Genomic DNA, 6,490 nt, shown 5'->3' with positions numbered 1-6,490 from the left:
CGAGGCACGCCTCGCCCTGAGGCACTGGGCCTGGAGGTCCACATCACTCCATTCACACCCTGCTGGTGAGAACTTCAGCCCCCAGCCTCATCTGACTGCAGGGAGATGCAAATGGGTGCCCAGCACAATTCTTTTACAGTGAAGAAGAGGGAAATATGTTCTGGTGGATAGCTGTCAGCCTCCATTCCCACCCTCACAGATAGGCCGGAGATGCTCACGTGCATAAATGCTCACCTTGGTCATAGCTACCTCATCTGACTAACTTCAGCCATTAAGGTAGAGCTGGACTCCTTTGGATAAAAGGTATACTTTCCATGATTTATTAACAGGGATCTAATGGAGCTGCAAGACTTGCCCAAAAGTACAGCTCTACCAGGGGTGGGGATTCGGGCCGACCTTTGCCAACGGTATCATAGGCCAGAGTTTAGAACAAGGGGGCTTGGGTGTGAGTCTGGGGCCTTGATTTAGGAAGACCATGGAACCTCCCAGCCCTCAGTTTTCTGTAGGACAGAACCCAGGAAGATAATGAGTGTGACATGGCTTATCAAGCTAAGAAGAGCTGTCACATCGCGATTATTTTTGAGCTCAAGGGACCTGTATTTCCTACTGCCAAAGCAACCCTTTGGGGAAGCCTGAGAAAGGTCTGGGCTTAGGATGAACAGGTTTCTAAAGGTGAGCCTGAAGAAGCTTGGCAGGAACATTCGTGTGTGTGTGCGCGTGCGTGTGTGTGTGCATCCGTGCACTCTCACGTGTGCATGCCTCAGCCAGCTGGGCAGCTAGTCACTTATCCACATGGATGACTTGATTTTTGATTGAGTTAACACATACCTATTGAACACTGTTTTCTGAAGGCCTGCAGTAAATTGGATGCAATATAGGTATATAAGAACCCTATAAATTTTTACAACCCCACATTCTTCAAATATTGAGATAGTATAAAAGAGCAGAGGAGGAAGGGGAAGGAAGAGCAAACGCTAGCGCAGGAGCAGCCATGGGGAAGTGGGTGAGAGGAGGCGGAGGGTTGATTGTCCTTGTTTCACAGCATCATGAGTATGTTCACCAATGAGAACAAACCATCCCATTGTGCAAATTACTAAAACACATAACCTGTGCTAGTCTGAGCGGATACTATTTATAACAGCTCACATTTGCTGAGTGCTTTTGAAGTGCCAGGCACTATGCTAAGTGTTTTATATACGCTCTCTCATTTAACCCTGACAATGCTGAAGACTGGCACTATTGTGGCACTATTGTTTGCTCCATTTTACAGATGCAGAAATGGAGGCAGTTGGATATTAAGCAACTCACTCAAGGTCACACAGCTAGTAAATGGCAGACTCAGGTTTGACGTCAAGGCTTGTCACTGTACCCTAACCACTGTGCCTGACTAACACCTGTTGGCCATAGACTTCATAACACTTCAATTATGAAATGGAGTCATTACCTCCAGCTCTGCTCTCCCTTTAGAACTGTTGTGAGGACCCCCTGAGAAATCATTGCCAAGAAGTTCTGTGAACTTACAAAGCCTCACAGAAAGGATTAAACAGTACTGCTTCAAGATTTGCTAAGATGATCCTACTTTAGAGAATAAAACAGCTAGCAGTAGCCAGATGAAAATAAGCCTCCTCTGCTATGAAACCACTTCAGAGGAGGGTGTTTCTGACTCACCCAGCAGAGAACAGTTCCAAGCCTGTGAGATCACAGCTGTTCTTACCCCTCAGCACCTCATCAGACTATCTAGCAATCAACAGTGTAGCCATTATGCTGTGAGGACTCTCAAGTAGTCCTCTGGAGAGCACCACGTGGAAAGGAACTGATACCACTGGCCAATAACCAGCTCCAACTTGCCAGCCACTTGAGTGGGTCACCATGGAAATGGACCCTCAGCCTCAGTCAAACCTTCAGATGATACAACCTCAAGGCAGACCCTGAATCAACAACTGCTTCTGAATCCCTGACCCATAGAAACTATGAGTGATAATAAATGACAATTATTGTTTTAAGCCACTAAATTTGGGGGTAATCTGTTACACTACAATAGATAACTAATATATAGCCTATGCTATTTCATGGCTTAAGTATAAGGCTAAGGGGTGTTCAACAGAGTTCTTGGTTTCAAGCAAGAGAAACCAATTCTGGCAAACAAAGCCAAAGGAAACCAGGGCAACAGAACTCCAAACCTGCTTCAAAAAAAGGAAGAGCCATGCAGGCACACCTCCAAGGCTCTAAAGAGCCATGAACTACCCCTCACATCCTGTCTTAGTTAAAGCTGCTGTAACAGAATAGTGGGTGCTCAGACCGATAAACTGGATGGCTTAAACAACATTTAATTCTCACAGTTCTGGAGGCTAGAAGCCCAAGATCAAGGTGCTGGCAATCTGTGCCTGGACAGAGGTCTCTTCCCTCTCTCACCTGGTCTCCAATGGTGTTCTTCTTGCTGAATCCTCACATGGCAATTCCAGAGCAGAGACAGAGAAGCAAGATCTCTGGAGTCTCTTTCTATAAGGCCCCTAATGCCATTCATGAGAGCTCCACCATCATGACCTAATTACTCCAAAGGACCCACCTCCTAATACCATCACACTGGGGGGTTCAGACTTCAATATTTGAATTTTAGGGGGACACATTCAGTCCATAGCAAATCTTCAATCTACTCTCCCAGGATTGAGTGTCTTAAGTGATAGTGACATGGCTCACGCCCCAGCCCCCCAGCTACACCAAGGGCAGGAGAGAAAGGATCTGCCCCTTTGCTATTATCTCCCTCTGAGCCTACTCCCAGTGGGAAAAGATGATGGCTGGAAGCAAATTGGGGTGCTGTTGGAGAGGTGTATGGGATGCTCTGCAGCTGAAATCAATAAAATTCTAGCCCAGGGGTCTCTGCATGGTGTTACAAAGAGGAAGGACCCAAATATTGAACCAGACCACATGCAGGCAACAGACTGAGTTCTCTACGTTCACAGGCTCATTAATCCTCACAACAGTCTTTCAGGGAGGGTGGTATTATCCCCATCATGCAGAAAAGGAGATGGAACCGCAAGCACACTAAATAACTTGTCCAGGTCTTCATGGAAAGTAATGCAACTGGTTTTAAGTTCATGCCTGGAGGTTCCCGAGTCCTCACTTGCCCCATATTACCAAGATTCCAAGACTGGGCCTTGAGGGAATGGAACTACATTCTGCTCTGATGCAATCAAATAAATTAAAGAGAGTTCATTAAGGGAAAGACACAAAGGCTGAAGTAAGGGGGTCACCTGATCTGCTCTCAGTGGGGAATGTACCTGAGTCACAGATGACCAGCTTGGCCCAGAAAGAAGGAGGTAGTCACAGTCAAAAAAGATAGCTCAAAGAAGGAGAGTTTGTAGAAGTTGAAGCTTCCCAAGAGCTCGGATCGTGTGCACTGAAAGTGGTCCACTCCTGCCACCTAGCCACAGAAGGCCCCTTCAGCCAAAGTTCAAGAAACCCAACTTTGGGGAAGCCCCATGGATGGGTAGAGAGGGGGCAAAAGCAGGATGGGGGTTTTCCTGGTAGGTCTCCAAGACAACCAATGCCACCGACCCCCTTGTTGATCACGTACTCTCCTTAGATTTCTCTGCATTTTCCAGGGACCAGATGGCCACTCCTCCATGGATCAGGTAAGTGTTCCTACTCTCTACTCACTAAGGAGCTTTTGTATAATCCCATCTTTACCCACTGTAACATTTTCTAAATATTATGCTCAATTTTCTGATTGCATCGTGCCTCATTTGTTTGGGAAACAAATCTATTCCCACCTAAAAGTTTGATAGCTAATTGAAAGTGCATGCCTGTCCTCAAGCTAATGTCTTTATGACACTACACTAGCTAGCTGGTATTGACGTTAGCTTCTTGTTGGCCAGAAGCCATAACATTTCTGCCAATAAGAAACTAGCACAGGCTAGAATAAAGCCAGCATGAGAAAGCTTACCTAAAGATATGAAAATAAATGAAGAACTACCATGATTTTAAGCACAATAAGTAATCAAATGTGTTCTGAATAGATGAATCAACATACCTAGAAAAGGCTTTTAAAAGGAGGAAGAAGGATAACAGGTACCATAAAAGAGTATTGCCAGATTTTTGTATTTCAAAGCCCAACAAAATTTTTTTGTTTTCTAAATTGGAAAGGGAAAAAATATAGGGTTACTACCTTTTTATTTTGCCAAGTAAGGACAGCTTAATAAAACCATCATCTCCATTACTATCTTTTCTTGATAATAGACCCTTGACACCAGCAAAGAAGAAAGGCATGATCACGGAATAAAGGACAGTTTTCCAGAGAAAGCATCATTGGCACATTGGATGGGAGTCTTACTTGTATATTACAGAGTCTCCGTCTAGCTAATTTAAGCACAAAACAATATATGGTGGAGTCTAGATAGTTCTCAGAACCACTGGAAGGGCTGAAGGAACAGACTGCAGGCAGGATTTCCAGTACTGACTCCCCAAACCAAACTATAGAACCAGGACACCAAGAAAGCTACCAAGGTAGGAAGGTGCTGCCACAGCTGGTGGCTCCTGCACCACTTCAGCTCCTCAAATAAGTACTAGTTGCACCCTGTTCAATTCCCACCTCATTCAATGCCAAATCAAAGTCCTGTGTGGGTTCAGCTGATTGGCAGACACTAAACCTAGCTGGATCCCCATCTGCCAAGGAGTCTCAGAAACAGGTTTTGTTTTCAGCCTCTACAGTACAGGAAGGCATGTGAGGCTTTAGAAGGCACTGAGTAAATCAGTTTACCACTGTTAGCAAGCTTTCATTGCATATTCATTCACAAGACATGTCAAGGTCCAATCCTAGATTAAAGAATCAAATTTGGGTATATTGGTGTGAGAGCCATCTTCAGGTTTGTGTGCTGTTGTGCTTTATTGACAAGAATCTGAAGGTCAGTGGAATCACACAGTCACCTGCTGAGGGCATGACTTCTTGCAGAAAGTTTGCTGCCCGGGACCTTAGCACTAATTGCACCCTAGCTATAGTGGATATCTGTCATGTTTGTGGCAGTTTACCAACTATTGTGTAGCTTTTTCCATTTCTGGGGATATGTACTTTCCATTTCTGGGAATATGTGCCCCAATATCAAAGTCAGAATTCAAGTTTCCCAATTCCCTTGCAGCTAGGATTTGGCATCTGATCTAGTCTCTGATAACCTGAAGCCCTGCTTGAGATTTAATTCAGAAATGGGTAGCGTGAAAAAGCAAGGAGTGTGTGAACCTTCCAGTTGTGCTGACATGGATGGCAGCAGATGCCTCAGCTTTCAGTAGTGGTGATGAGGGCTGGTTCCTGAGTGGCAGTGGTGACTGCAGTAATATTGAGTCCCTGCTGTCTACTACCCAGTGGCAGCAGGCACAGCATTGCCAATTTCCCACCATGGGCTGGTTCTATAGGGCAGTGCAGGGTGTTGTTCCCAGAAACTTTACCTCAGTTCTATTTCTCAGCCCTCCAGATTGTTTATCCTTCAGGATAAAATCACCTCTGTAATCCCCAGCCAGAGTGGATTCTGTTGTCAGCAACTAAGAATCCACCTGATGTGCTGGGTAAGCCAGAAATACCTAACTCTGAATCTGGGGCCTCTCTACCATACTGCAATGTGAGCCATTCCTGCAGCAGAGAGTGTCTGCTTGGACCTCATCCCCTATTTCCTTCTTGAGTCATGTAGAGAGAGGAATGGAAGGAGAGTGCCCTTCTCTTTGACTCCCACCACCCCAGGGGCTCCTAACAGAGCAAGAACATTCTTCTTCATTGAATTTTTTATAACTTAACACCTTGCTCAGGGCAGGTATTCAGCAAATGTTGATCAAGTACACTATGACGTTATGCCCAGCTGAATCCGTAATCGGACCTGCCCTGTCCATTACAGTACCTGCTAGCCACACATAGCAGCTGAACACTTGAAATGTGGCTCGTGCAACTGAGGAGCTGAATTTTTATTTTATTTTATTTTATTTCAGTTGATTCAAATTTTTAAATGTATACCTAATTTCACTTTTTGAAAACTTCTTGCTTGCTTCACTTGTGCAAGTAAATGTATTTTTTTGGCTGTAAATTTTATGAAAGCTAAATACAGATCAAATACGTCCAACGAAAATTTAGCACATTTTCGATACAAATCAAAATGTGCTGTAATTGTAAAATACACACCAGACTCCAAATACTTTATGAAGAAAAGAATATAAAATATACCATTGATAATTTTTATATCAATTACATGTGGAAATTATTATATTCTGGATATATTAGGGTATACACATTATTACAATTGACTTTACCTGTTTCTTTTTACATTTTTTTATGTGACTACTAGAAAGAGTAGAATTAAATATGTGGCTCTCATAGTATTTCTGTTGGACAGCACAGCTCTGGTCATTGGCATGAATGCTGCTCAGCAGTGATGGGTGCCAAGGACACAGTTTACCTCTGAGCACTGGAGCCCTAACCCTACAGACCTAGGCCCAACCTTTCCCTCTCACTCCC

The sequence above is a fragment of the Manis javanica genome, chromosome 16 (genome assembly GCF_040802235.1).
Source record: "Manis javanica isolate MJ-LG chromosome 16, MJ_LKY, whole genome shotgun sequence".
In the NCBI taxonomy this organism is placed as follows: domain Eukaryota; kingdom Metazoa; phylum Chordata; class Mammalia; order Pholidota; family Manidae; genus Manis; species Manis javanica.
Note: the sequence above shows the minus strand (reverse complement) of the source record.